Source organism: Elephas maximus, chromosome 23, assembly GCF_024166365.1.
Source record: "Elephas maximus indicus isolate mEleMax1 chromosome 23, mEleMax1 primary haplotype, whole genome shotgun sequence".
Taxonomy (NCBI): Eukaryota; Metazoa; Chordata; class Mammalia; order Proboscidea; family Elephantidae; genus Elephas; species Elephas maximus.
In genome coordinates, this window is record NC_064841.1 from 30653408 (window position 1) to 30667663 (window position 14256).

A 14256-nucleotide genomic window follows, 5' to 3' on the forward strand; every position below is an offset into this window, starting at 1 on the left:
TGGGCAGTGCTGAAAAGTTGCTAACACATTTTACACAACCCGCCTGGATTGACAGAGACTTGGCCCCCAGGCCTTGCTAATGCCCTTTGTGTAAAAAAAGCTGACCCAGCATCTACCTGCATCAACTTGATCCAGTGAAAGCTTTATCTCACTTAGCAAACACCCCATGCCTTCCAATCAAAATAAAGTGGCACCCCCAAGAGGGAAGAGAAGACGACTTTTCATGACTGCAGTCTGCAAAGGCAGTCTTGACACACATTTTACAAAGAGTCAGGGGGTGTGGTGCTTTCCATACTCCCCTCCGGGTTTACAAAAAGCTCCACAGGTCTTGTTTTGTTACTTTGCATTAAGGAAAATGTCAAACACATACCAAAGTAGAAACGGTAGTATAATGACTTCCACACCCATTACCCAGCTTCAACAATTAACAACTCGTAGCCAGCTTCTTTTTGCCCTTTCCCCTCCCCACTACCCTGCTACCAGCACCCTCCAAGAGGATAATTTTGAAGCAAATCCCCCACCGACATTTCAACTGAAGTCTGAATCTCTAGAAGTTTTTTTTAAAAAAAAAACATAATCACGATACATTACCATAACTAACAACGAATATCCTTACTACCAAAAAAAAAAAAAAACTATTGCTGTCAAATCGATTCTGACTCATAGCGACCCAATAGCCAGTAAAAATTTCTACCGTCTCAATTTAAAAAAAAAAAAAAGTTTTTAATCAAATCACGTTCCAACCAAGGCCCACACAAAGCATTGTGGAATTATGTCCATTACAGGCTTTTAAACTGCAGGTTCCACTTTTTCTGTGATTCTCATGCCAGCTACGCTGATTGATGCCCTGGGATTTTCCCAGTAATTCTAATTCTGAGGATCCAAAGACATTCCGGTCTTGGAGGCTGTCAACTGTATAAATTAAAGATGTGTTTGCAATTAAAGAAGTTTTTTTTTTTTTTTTACTTGACAAGAACCGATTAGCAATCCTGAGAGCTACTCATTCGTGTCTTTTGAAATTCTGATCACTGGGGGTTTATCTCCTGGATTTGAGCAACGCCCCCACATACCCGTGTCTTCTGCACAAGCTTGAGATCCAGCAGGCGCGTTTCCTCCCAGAGGTGACTTCCTCCGCAGGCCGGGTCCGCGCGGTCGCCTCTGGAATGCGGGGGAGCGGCCCCTGCTGCCACTTCCCGAAGCCACCTGCCCAGGTGAGAAAAGTAGATTCAGTCACCGAGTTCCGGAGGGCGGTCCCCCTGGCTAGAAGGAATTTCAGCCAACCAGGCTGATCGTCGAGGAAACAGCCAGGACGCCACGGCCCCTGAGCGCAAACAGCCCAGCAAAGTCCTGGGGCTTATTCCTGCCACGGGGCGCGGGGGGCCGCGGTCCCCAACGCCCGAGGCCCAGAGAGGGGACGCAAAACCGGACCCAACGAACGCCAAGTATGTGTAAATGATTGTATACACACACCTCTGCGTGCCAGGAAGGAAAGTTAAAATTTTTATACCCCTATTTCTGTAACATCACCTGTTTTATAATGTTTTAAAACCGTCTTAACCTGGAAACTGAGGGCGAGAGAGTCTGGGTGTCTGTATACGCTAGCCCGTGCCACCAGGTTCCAGCCCTCGTCCCCAGCACCCGACAGAGCCCGGGCGCTCAGGCTAAGCGGCAACCCCCCAGTCCGACGCTTGAAGACCCCTGCCCCAGCTCCCGGGACCCTTAAGAAGCAGAGGAACCCAGAACCTAAGTTCCCGTAAGGGAAATTCCTCTCCTTTCCCGACGTCTCGGGCGTCCAGCCGAGGAAGCCCGGAGGGGCGCGGGTGGCGGTTAACGAGCCCGACCCCGTGCGGGGAAGCCGGCGGCGTGCACGCCTGGTGCTCTCCACCCGCGCCCTGGCGCCCGGCGCTCACCCGAGGGAGGCGCGCGACTTCGGCTCAAGCCCCCGCGCTGGACGCTCGACTAGATCGCAGCGAGGTCGCCGGTCCGGCACCTGCCGCGCCCGGCCGCCGGCGACTGCCTGAGGGAGGGGCGGGAGCCCTGCCGCCCGCCGGGCTCCGCCCCGCCCGCTCCAGGGAGGAGGCGCGGGGATGCGCAAGACGGCACCCGAGAACCCGCGGCGACCCCGCCGCAGCTCTGCCCGCTCCCGACCAGGAAGTGCCGCGTACGCGCCGGGCAGCCCTCGAGCGCGCACGCCCCGTCGCGACCCAAGGGAGAGATGAGCGGGAGGGCGCCGCCTACCGGCGGGGCGGCGAAAATCGACGGAAGCCGCCGGCCCTGGCCGGCGGGAAAGGGACGAGGGCGGGCTTGAGGGATGCCCTGGGGCTGCTGGGTGGAGTGGGAGCCTCTGGGCGCTTAGTGGGACCCTGTCCCCCGCCCCAACTTGTGCCAGGCCCTGAGGACCCAGCCCCAACCCAAGAAACTCACCATCTCTTCAGGTAGGGCGGGCAGGGGGACTCTTGTTCTCCAATAGCCGCAGATTTAGATTTTTGGCGTTTGTCTCCAGATGAAGGTTTACATAAGGTGACAGACTTAAAATTTGAATGTCACTAAGCAACCCCTAGAGCGCACTATGAATTCAGATTTTTTAAATAAGCTCTGGTCTTGCAAATAGCACACATATTGCATTCGTTTTGTGCCAACAATACTAATTTGTTATATTAAGCTCCTTTACCAAATATTTGTTGAGTACTTAACGATTTGCCAGTTATTTAAACATTTAAAATATAGCACAATTTCCTCCTCCTCTCCTTTCTTGTAGAGCCTAAGATTAGAGGAGTGGCCTGGGGCTCTCTTAACCTCCCACAAAGCCTGGACTGGCTCACAGCTGCAGGAAGGTGCAGTAAAAACGCTTATAGAAGAAAGTGTAGGCTGCTAAGAGAACGGAAGAGCGGCTCTATTCAGCCTGGGGAGGTAAGAGAGGACTTTGTAGGGCAGGGGGAGCCTAGCTGAGTCTTGAAGGACTATGGGATTCACCAGGAAATGAGGTGTTTCGGCCAAGATTCCACTGTGGACAAAGTCAGAAGCAGAAAGCCAGGTAGAGAGAGCACTTTCTGATAGAGGAATGGCAAGTGAGTCAGTACAGCTGAGAGGGAAAGGATGGAAGTTGAGTTAGAGCAAGGGGTGTGGTGGCCATATGAGACCCCTAACAAAAATAAGGAAACCCTGGTGGCATAGTGGTTAAGTGCTATGGCTCTTAACCAAGAGTTTGGCAGTTCAAATCCACCAGGCGCTCCTTGGAAACTCTATGGGGCAGTTCTCTGTCCTACAGGGTCGCTATGAGTCGGAATTGACTCGACAGCAGTGGGTGGGTTAACAAAAATAACAGTCAACTTTACGGCAGCTGTCTTAGGCTGGGTTCTCTAAAGAAGCAAAACCAATTAAGTGTCTATATGAAATATAGAGAGAGATTTATATCAAGGAAATAGCTCATGCAGTTGTAGAGGCTGGAAAGTCTCAAGTCTGTGGGTCAAGCTGGAGGCTTCTCCTGACTCACGTAACTGTGGAGGCCAACAAATTCCGAGACTGACAGGTAATCTGCTAGCTTAAGTCCCAAGAACCAGAGGTCAGATGAACAGGAGTCAGCTGCAGGATCCAGAGCAAGCAAAAGCCTAGGAGCCATGCCAGAAAGTCCACCTATATTGGATGCAGGCCACGCCCCCAAGGAAACTCCCTTTTAACTGATTGGCTACTCGCAGCAGATCCCATCATGGAGGTGATCACTTTATATCAGATCTTATCATGAAAGTGATTACATCATTATAGGACTGCGAAACTACATCGTAACTGCCAAATGACTGAGAATCATGGCCCACCCAAGTTGACACACAACCTTAACGATCACAGCAACTAACAATACCTATGGAGTATAGGTCCCTGGGTGACACAAACGGTTTGCACTCATCTATTAACCTCAAAAGAAGCCCTGGTGGTGCAAAAGGTTAAGTAGTTGGCTGCTAACTGAAAGGTTGGCAGTTTGAACCCACACAGTAGCTCTGCAGGAGAAAGACCTGGCACCCTACTTTAAAGATTATAGCCTTGAAAACCCTGTGGAGCAGCCCTACCCTGTAACACATGGGGTCACCAAAAGTCAGAATCAACAGGTTTGGTTTGGTTTTTATCTGTGGAGTGTATAGTAGTAACAGGGGCTGGACTTGAATCACTTCAAGCTAGCTGCACATCAACTCTACAAGGTAGAGTCATTATCCCTCTTTACAGAAGAGGAAAATGAGGCTCAGGAAGGAGAAGCACCTTGCTAGTGACAGGACTGGGACGAAGTGACTCTGGGGAGCCAGACTGCCCTCCTAATGCCTCTCTCCAGCTCAATCCAGGAGCTTGAATTCGTCTTCAGCTGTCCCCAGCATCCCTAAGCATTGCCTAGTGCCCACTGCTCTCACTCCTTTCTCAAAGCCTGTGTCAACAACTTCCCTGTCTTAGTAATCTAGTGCTGCTATAACAGAAATACCACGAATGAATGGCTTTAACAAACAGAAATTTATTCTCTCACAGTTTAGGAGGCTAGAAGTCCAAATTCAGGGCTCCAGCCCTAGCGGAAGGCTTTCTCTCTCTGTTGGCTCTGGGGGAAGGTCCTTGTCTCCTTTCAACATCTGTGGGCCTGGTGTTCCTTGGAGATCTCCATGTGTCTTGGTATTAGTCTTCCCCTAGGTCTAGGAGATTCTCAGCACAGAGACCCTGGGTCCGAAGGACATGAGCTGCTCCCAGCTCTTCTTTCTTGGCCCCTCTCTCTCTGTTCGCTTCTCTCTCCTTTTATCTCTTATAAAAGATGTGACTCCAGCAAAGGTGTGACTTGAGTAAGGGTGTGACTCAAGATACACCCCACACAAATCCTGCCTCATTAACATAGAGAGGTTTAGGATTTGCAACACATAATTACACAATACAACAAAATAGAGGACAATTACACAATACTGGGAATTATGGCCTAGCCAAGTTGACACATATTTTGGGGTGACACAATTCAATTCATGACATGCCCTCAGACCCTTCCTGTCTCAGGAAGATTTGGAAGCGAGAGGTGTGCACACTAGACTCCCTCCCAAGGGGACCCTGTCTCCAGTTTCTGTGACAGAGACTGACAATCAATCAGTCTTAGAAGAAATGCAACCAGAATGCTTCTTAGAAGCAAGGATGGCAAGGTTTTTCACATACTTGGGACTGCTGTGTGAAAGACTGAGGGACTGTGACAGGGACCTCTGGTTTGTCCCCAATATCCATTCTCTCCCTTTTTTTTTTAATCTACTCTACCAAAACTTCAACTCATTTTTAATAAGAACTCCAATTTGAAGTTTGTATTTTTGTAGGCTTGTATAAAAAAAACTTTTTTTTTTATTTTTAATTGCCAAACAAGATATTTTAATGGTCCAGAAACATGCTTTTGTTGAAACTACAACATATTCCTCTATTTTGAATAGCATTAACAATATTATTCACTTAGGTTTTCAACTTATAAAATAATACATGCTTTCAATCAGTACAGATTTTTTAAGTAAAATATAAAATGACATAACATAATTTATTCCACCACCCATCTGTCAGGCTGAAGAACTGATGCATTCAAATTGTGGTATTGGTGAAGAATATTGAATATACCATCTACTACTAGAAGAACAATCAAATCAGTCTTAGAAGAAATGCAACCAGAATGCTTCTTAGAATTGAGAGTGGCCAGACTTTGGTTTGCTTACTTTGGACTCTGTGATTCATAGGCTGATTTTTCAGAAGTAGGTTGCTAGGCCTTTCTTCCTAGTCTTTCTTAGTCTGGAAGTGCTGCTAAAACCTGTTTAGTATTACAGCAACACACAAGCCTCTACTGACAAAAGGGTGGTTCCTGCACATGAAGAGTATTGGCTCGGAATGGAACCCAGGTCTCTTGCATGGAAGGCAAGAATTCTACCACTGAGCCACCACTGCCCTCATTGTTTCTTCTTAGTTTTTAAAGTGTGGCTACTAGACAATGTAAAATGACATATGTAGCTTGTGTTATACTTAATTGGACAGTGGTGCTCTAGGGGTTCCTCCATTGCAATAATGGCTCAGACAAGACAGGGGAGGCAGTATGGCTCCACAAACAAGTGACTTATTTATGTTGGTTGTGAACGTGAACGTGATGAGGGAAGAGCAATAAGCAGAGGTGGTATGCTGCATTCCCCTTGTCCACAATCAAACCTTTCCCTACGTGGCGCTTTATTGTCTGCCTATGCAAGCACCTCCTGTACTCCACCCCGGTCCCCCCATCTTTCCTGCTGTCAAAACCACACAGTCTGTTCCTCTTTCTCATTCCTGCTTCCCAGGGATGGATTACCCAATAAGCAAGGTACACACGGGTTTACTTGTGCTTACTTACTAATCTGTAGTGCACCATTCACCTGTTTTCGCCACATCAAAGCTGTGAAATTGTTCACTACAGATTAGGGAGTAAACACAATTAAGCCTGTGTGTCCCTTGCTTACTGGCTAATCCTCCCCTGTGTGCTTCCCCAAGTATTTTGCTCACCAAGTCATGTTTATTCTATTCTATTGATTTCATATGTATACTCTTTACCAAGAGAACATAACATTCAACATACCCAAAAATGTTTGCTTCAAAATAAAACAAGAGTAGGAGTTGATGAAACAATTGTAGAAGCTGGATAATGGGAACATCATTATACTATTTGGTTAACCTTTGTATATAATTGAAATTTTCCTTAATAAGAAGTTAAAAACAAATTCCCAAATATACCTAATTAATCCAGAACCTCTTTTCCCTCTTTAAACAAAAAACAAAAAAAACCAGTGCAAAAAACAAACAAAAAAAACCCTCTTTAAATATAACAAATTTCCTCTTGGTTACTACCCCTCTGTATGAACAGGAAGTAAGCAACCACGATACACTGTACAATAAGGAAAAGAGAGAGCTTTCCATTTGGGTAGGAGGACAGGCTGAGTTTATGTTAGGCAGGGGATTCACAACTTGAGAGTCTCTTGTTTATTTCTTTCTATAGAAAAGATTTCACACAAAGTCCAAACTCCATGGTTATTGCTTTGGGCCACAGGAACCTGACCTTATCAGTAACAGGTGTCTCAACATCTGCTGTTTAAAGGATGCGGACATAGTTCTGAAACCAGGACACCAAGTGGAAAGCACTGATGAATTGAAATGTGTTCTTTCATTTTTCTTTTTGCAGTAGAACTCAAAGATTACCGTCAACCCTGGCACAAACGGTAAAGTTGCTCCTCTGGGGTCAGACTCTCTAGTTTCAAATCCCAGGTAACTTTAGAAAGAGTTATTTACCTATTTAAAGCCTCAGTAGTTTCTTTTTTTTTAATCTGTAAAATGGGAATGATAAGGTGTTATGGATTGAACTGTGTCCCCCCAAAATTTGTGTTGTAAATCCTAATGTCTCTGCCTGTGGTTATAATACCATTTAGAAATGAGTTATCTTTATTATGTTAATTAACAGGATTGGCGTAGGGTATGTCTTGAGTCAGTCGTCAGTCTCTTTTGAGATATATCAAAAAACCAAACCCACTGGAGTCGATTCGATTCCGACTCATAGCGACCCTAGAAGGCAGAGTAGAACTGCCCCATAGAGTTTCCAAGGAATGCCTGATGGATTTGAACTGCCGACCTTTTGGTTAGCAGCCATAGCACTTAACCACTGCACCACCAGGGTTTCCCTTTTGAAATATAAAGGAGATTAAACAAGCAAGGGAGCAAGCAGAGATGGGGGAAGATGGATGCCAAGACACACGGAGATTCCCAAGGAACCAGGAACGCAAGCTGAAGAGATAAGGACGTTCCTCCAGAGCTGACAGAGAGAGAAAACCTTCCTCTAGAGCCAGCTCCCTGAATTCAGACTTCTAGCCTCCTAAACTGTGAGAAAATAAACTTCTGTTTGTTAAAGCCATCCGCTTGAGGTATTTCTGTTATAGCTGCACTAGATAGCTAAGACAGAATTGGGTACTCTAAGACAGAGTGGGGTGCTACTCTAACAAATACCTACAATGTGGAGGTGGTTTTGGAATTGGGTAATGGGTGGAGGCTGGAAGAGTTTTAAGGTGCCTAATAGTAAAAAAAAAAAAAAAAAAAAAAAAAAATTTTAATAGTAAAGCCTAGATTGCCTTGAAGAGATTGTTGGTAGAATTTTGGATGTCAAAATACTGGTGAGGAAGTGAGGAGAGCTATAGATAAAGCCTCTACCGTCTCAGAGAATACATATTGCGCCAGCAACAGGATGTTGCTTGAAATGTGGACGTTAAACGTGCTTTTGGTGAGGCTTTAAAAGAAAATGAGCATGTGATCGGACAGTGGAGGAAGGGCGATGCTTCTTTATGCAGTGGCAAAGAATGTGTCTAAATTATGTTCAAATGTTTGGTGAAAGGTAAAACTTGTAAGCGATGAATTTGAATATCTGGCTGAGGAGATTTCTAAGCAAGATCTTAAAGGGGCCACGTGGTTTCTCCTTACCATTTATAGTAAAATTTGAGAGGGAGGAGATGGACTTAAAAATGAACTGTGCAAAATGAAAACAAAACTTAAAGATTTGGAAAATACTATCGTACAAACTAAGGACAGGTGTCCTGGAATTTTCACCAAGAATGTAGCTACACAATCTTTTGTTGAAGAGATTAAGCCTGTGACTGACATATCTAACTACCACAACAGAAAACCCATCAGCTTAGATTGAAGAAGACAGAGAAAGAACGAAAGGAAAGAAAGGTGTCTGCCTCTTGGAATTCTACAGGCAGGAAACAGGCCAAAAGAACTACCTACATCTGTTGTCCTCCAAGAAAAGAATAGGACCGTCCCTGGAGCAACTTGAAGATCAGCAGAACTGTCAGAAAGAGCACGGGAAGCACAGCTGCCTCAGTCTCAAAGGGTGGGGCAATAGTCTCTGGGGGTGTCAAAGGGCAGAGCCACGACCCCCTAGCTTTCAAAGGGTCAGATCTTCACCAACTCGGTTCCAGAGTGTGGATCTGCCATTCATTTTGGCCAAGAGGATGGGGTCGCTGCCCAAAGCTGAGGAGGTGGAGCTTCCATGCTCAAGGGCAGAAGAATGGGACTGCCAAGGGCAAAGGGGTGGGGTTGCCACTCAAATGGACTAGGAGAATGGGGCCACCGAAAGCCGAGGGAGCAGAGTTGCCATCCCAATGGGGCTGGAAGGCAGAGATGAAGCCCAGACCCAAGGGACCTCCACCCAGAATTCAGAGGATGTGATCAACACCCAGAGTCCAGAGGGCAGGGCCCTTGCCCAGATGGTACCAAAGAACAGAGGATTTTCTTCACGCTGTGAGAACTAAAAGAAATTGTTCTACTGTGTCTTGGACTTAGTGGTGTCAGTTATCCCTTCTTTCTCCAATTTCTCCCAATTGTAATGGAAGTGTTTACCTTGTGCCTGTTCCACCATTGTACCTTGGAAGCAGAAAACTTGTGTTATAGATTTCACAGGTTCACAGGTGAAGAGAAATTTTGCCCCAGGATGGAATATGCCTAAAGTCTCACCCATATTTGATTTAGATGATTCAGAAAATGATATTTTGGACTTGGAGTTGATTTAAAACTTTTGGGATGGTGCGATAGGCTGAATATGTTTTGTACATGGCAAGGACAAGATTTTTGGGTGGCCAAAGGGTGGAATGTTATGGATTGAATTGTGTCCCTCCAAAATATGTGTTGTAAACTCTAACCTCTATGCCTGTGGATATAATCCCATTTGGGAATGGGTTGTTTTTGTTATGGTAATGAGGTAGGATTAGTGTAGGGTGTGTCTTGAGTCAATCTCTTTCGAGATATAAAAGAGATTGAACAAGCAAGCTAGGAGGCAAAGATAGGGGGAGAGAGATGCCAAGACACATGAAGACTGCCCAGAAGCAGAAGCTGAAGAGACAAGGACAGAGCTGACAGAGAAAGAAAACCTTCCCCTAAAGCTGGTACCCTGAATTTGGACTTCTAGCCTTCTAAACTGTGAGAAAATAAATTTCTGTTCATTAAAACCATCCACTTGCGGTATTTCTGTTATAGCAGCATTAGATAACTAAGACATAAGGTGTATTGCAAAGGGTGTTTTAAGAATTAAACGAGATCATGTCTGAGAAATGCTTTGCACCATGTCTAGCCCAAAGGAAGGATCTTATAAATGTTAGCTATTATTTTTACATCAAACTCCTGTTTATTCTTAGTTGTTGGGCACTTTAGAGATTCTCTGGTTTCTGAAATCTTCTGGTTCCTAAATACAGCATGGAGAAATTTCCAATTTTCAAGTAATTAGACTGTGGGTTCTGAGCTCTTTGAGGACAGGGTCTGTGTATTCTTCATTTTTAATTCTCAGTGGGGAGTGGGATAGTAAATTATAATCTGAAGTTGGAGAAGTCAACAGGGACCAGATCACATGGGGTCTTTCAAGCCACGGGAAGGATTTAGAATTTTATTCTCAACACATGAAAAGCCGTTGAAGAGCTTTACATGGGGCACAAGATGATCATAAAAGATCCCCCCCAAAAATCTATGATATCTAGAATTTGCTTCAAATAATTTAAGAACACTGAGGGAAGTGGAAGGATGTACATGGAATAAAATTGGCATTTGTTTATAATTGTTGACACTGGATGATGGGTATGTGAGAGTTCATTATGCTCTTTGCTTTTGTGTATATATAAATTTTCCACAGTTAAAAAGAAAGAAAAGAACAAGAAGAAAAAAACCCTCTACCAGTCCAGTAAGTCTGGTCTTTTTTAGGAATTTGAGTTTTGTTCTACATTTTTCACCCGGTCTATTTAGGACCACCTATTTTTTTTATTGTGTCTCTGGTCAGAATGGTTGGTAGTGGTAGCCGGGCACCATCTAGTTCTTCTGGTCTCAGGATAGATGAGGCTGTGGTTCATTTGGGCTGTTACCATATTTTTATGCAAATGATGTGTGCCTTCTGCATTTGTTTGCTGGCTGTGCCCTCCCTCCATGAGGTCTGTTTGTAAACACACTATGCTAATTTTTTTTTACAGCAACATGTGGAAGAGGATTGGCATGGTGGTGCTCGTGAGGATGTCTCATGGGGGGAGGGCATGGCTGGCAAACAAACACAGAAGTCATGCATTATTTGCGTAAAAATATGGCAGTCCCGTAGACTAGTTTCTTCTGTGAATCTTTGGTTTCCTTCTTTCTCTTTTGCTCTAGACAAGTACAGACCAATAGTTGCATCTCAGATGACCATTCACAAGCTTTTAAGACTCCAGATGCTACTCACTGAACTAGGATGTAGGACATTATCTTTAGGAACTATGTTATGCCAGTTGACCAAGTTGTCCCACTAGACTGTGGTCCTAAGCCTTCAAACCCAGTAAACCAATCCTGCAAGGTATTTGGTTATATCTAGGAAGTATATGTAACTGTGTCCCTTATGTGCTTTATTACATATATGAATATATATACAGCACACACAAACATGTATATACATATGCCCACAGATACACTTATACGTGCTCACCTGTATTCTCACATGTGCCTTCTTATACATATGCATAAGTGCATACATATCTACCTATGTAACCACACATTTTTTGGTCATTAATTTCGTTGCTTATGCATATGCATATATGTTCCTCATACGCATGCAAAAGCTGGACAATGAATAAGACCAAAGAAGAATTGATGCCTTTGAATTATGATTTTGGTGAAGAATATTGAATATACCATGGACTGCCAGAAGAACAAACAAATCTCTCTTGGAAGAAGCACAGCCAGAACGCTCCTTAGAAATGAGGATGGCGAGACTTTGTCTCACATATTTTGAGCGTGTTATCACGAGGGACCAGTCGCTGGAGAAGGACATCATGCTTGGTAAAGTAAAGGGTCAGTGAAAAAGAGGAAAACCCTCAATGAGATGGATTGACACAGTGGCTACAATAATGGGCTCAAACACAGCAACCATTGTGAGAATGGCACAGCACCGGACAGTGTTTCATTCTGTTATACATAGGGTTGCTATGAGTCAGAATCGACTCAATGGCACCTACCAACAACTTTTGTTGCAAAACTGTATGTATGTGTTATAGCATTTACCAAAATCGTCCCTTATTCTTGTGTACTTCTTAGTGTCATCATTTACCTGGTCAAGTTGTCCAGACTTCATCCATATTGAGTACTGCCTTTCTCATCACCAAAAGTAACAAGTGTCTACTGTCTAAAAACTGGTTCCCCCTTCTTCTCCCTCCCAACCCTGGTAAACACCAAAGAACATTGCTTTCTGCATGTATATCTTTTTATAAAAGTGAAATCATACAATATTTGTCCTTTTGTGATAGATTTAGTTCACTCAGCATAATGTCCTCCAGTTTCTTCCAAGTTAAGTTTCAAGGATGGTTTTCTTTTCTTGTAAGGACATCAGCCATATTGGATTAAGGCCTACCCTACTCCAGTACGACCTCATGGTAAAATTACATCTACAAAGACCTATTTCCAAATAAGTTCACATGCTGAGATTTGGGGACAATTAGGACTTGAACTCATCTTTTCTGGGAACACAATTCAACCCATGAAATTCCTATACATTGTAAAAACTAGGATTTCAAATCCTGGGCCACACTTTTCATTGTTAGTTTTCTCAGTGTTTGGTGAATTTACTGATGCTTCCTCCTGAGTCTTAGGTGGTGTTTTTAATGACTGAGGCAGTAGAAGTTCATTTGTAGCACTGCCTCCATTTACAGTGCCCATTCATGGAGGCTAGCTCATTTTAATAACGAGGCAATCCAGGAAAACAGCCTGTAAACTCCTTGAGGGTAGAGTCTGGATCCATAGTTGTGTTGTCACAATACCTGGCACAGTGTTTAATACGCAGTAGGTGCTCAGAAAATAGCTGTTAAATAAAGGAAGAGAGGAAGACAGGAATGAATGATGAATTGAAAGAACTTTGAAGCTTTAGAAATGGTTAAATGAAACAATAAACAAAGGAGCAAGAAGAAGAAAATGAATGGAGAATGTGATAGGCAGAATAATGACTCTCCTGCCCCCCAAAGATGTTCATGTTCTAATCCCAGGAGCCTCTGAAGATGTTACCTTACATGGTTAAAGGATTTTAAAATGGGGAGATTATCCTGGATTATCTGGGTGGGCCTAGTGCTATCACAAAGTTCTTTAAAAGAGAAAGAAGGAAGCAGGAGAGTCAGAGTCAGAGGATATGTTGCATCGAAAGCAAAGTCAGAGCAATAAGAGTGTTGGTTTTGAAGATGGAAGGGGGCACAAGCCAAGGAATGTGGGTGGTCTCTGGAAGCTGGGAAAATCAAGAAAACAGGTTTCTCCCCAGAGCCTCCAGAAGGCATGCAGCCCTGCTGACACCTTGATTGTAGTCTGATGAGGTCCATTGCAGACTTCTGGCCTCCAGAACTGTATGATAATAAATTTCTGTTGTTTTAAGCCCCTAGGTTTGTGGTCATTTGTCACAGCAACAACAGGAAACTACTAAAGAGAGAGTTTGGACAGCCTTGCCTTAGTTTCATTGCAAGATAAGTTATGAAGCCATTAAGTTCAAGATCTAGGAGACTCTATTTAAAGTGATTGGGGTATGTTCCTAAAGCAAAGTCAAGACACAGGAGCTGTTAGGCAAGGACACTGCTGCTTCCAAGGCAGGCACCTTTAGCAAGGCAAAATTGAAAAAGGTTAAAATAGCACATAGCAATTTCTAGATGAAGGCAGGATTAGGCAGGTTTTAGAATCCAGGGCTCTCTGCATTCAAAACCCCACATTCTTTCTTCTACAAATTGGCTTTCATGAGTAAAATGGATATGTGGTGGCAGAAAAGGTAATTGTGAATAATGATGCCACAAGGCCTTGGAGAGTGTCCGTAACTGCCAGATGCAATTTAAATGGTATTATTTTTAAATGCTACTGTACTTCACAATCATATCAGTGTCTCAAAAAACTAATTGCTGAGGTTGCCTAGCAATTATATTTGCCAGGCACACCTGGTCCGTGGTGAGCAGGTAAATGATTCACACTCCAGAGACAATGTCCTCAAGCTTTCACCCATCCTGCCTTTTGTATGAACTTCTATCTTGCTCGGGTTTTCCAGTCCTACTCTGCTTGCCTTCATTTCAAAGTCCCTTCTTCATTCTTCTGTGTTTTTTTTGTTTTTTTTGTTTTTTTACCAGATAGCTCTATGTGCCATCAAATCTGCCTTATGTTCATTATCTTTGTTAAAGACCTTTTAATGATAAGCTGCTCTAGAATATCAGCTCTCACAATTTTTGGTCTCAGAACCCCTTTGCT

The 14256-nt window shown here is 43.9% G+C and overlaps 1 protein-coding gene across 5 annotated transcripts in view; it reads right to left on the reverse strand.

Moving 5' to 3' along the window:
- The window catches only part of GPR160 (G protein-coupled receptor 160), a 50381-nt gene extending 47785 nt beyond the window's left edge, over window positions 1-2596 (reverse strand). For 3 of the 5 annotated variants that reach the window (XM_049867730.1, XM_049867728.1, XM_049867727.1), the window contains exons 1-2: window positions 1911-2140; window positions 1071-1203 (exon numbers count right to left, since the gene is read on the reverse strand). The gene's annotated coding sequence lies outside the window, so the exon portion shown is untranslated. The other 2 variants (XM_049867731.1, XM_049867732.1) reach the window with 2 other exon arrangements.
- Window positions 2597-14256: the final 11660 nt, after the last annotated feature.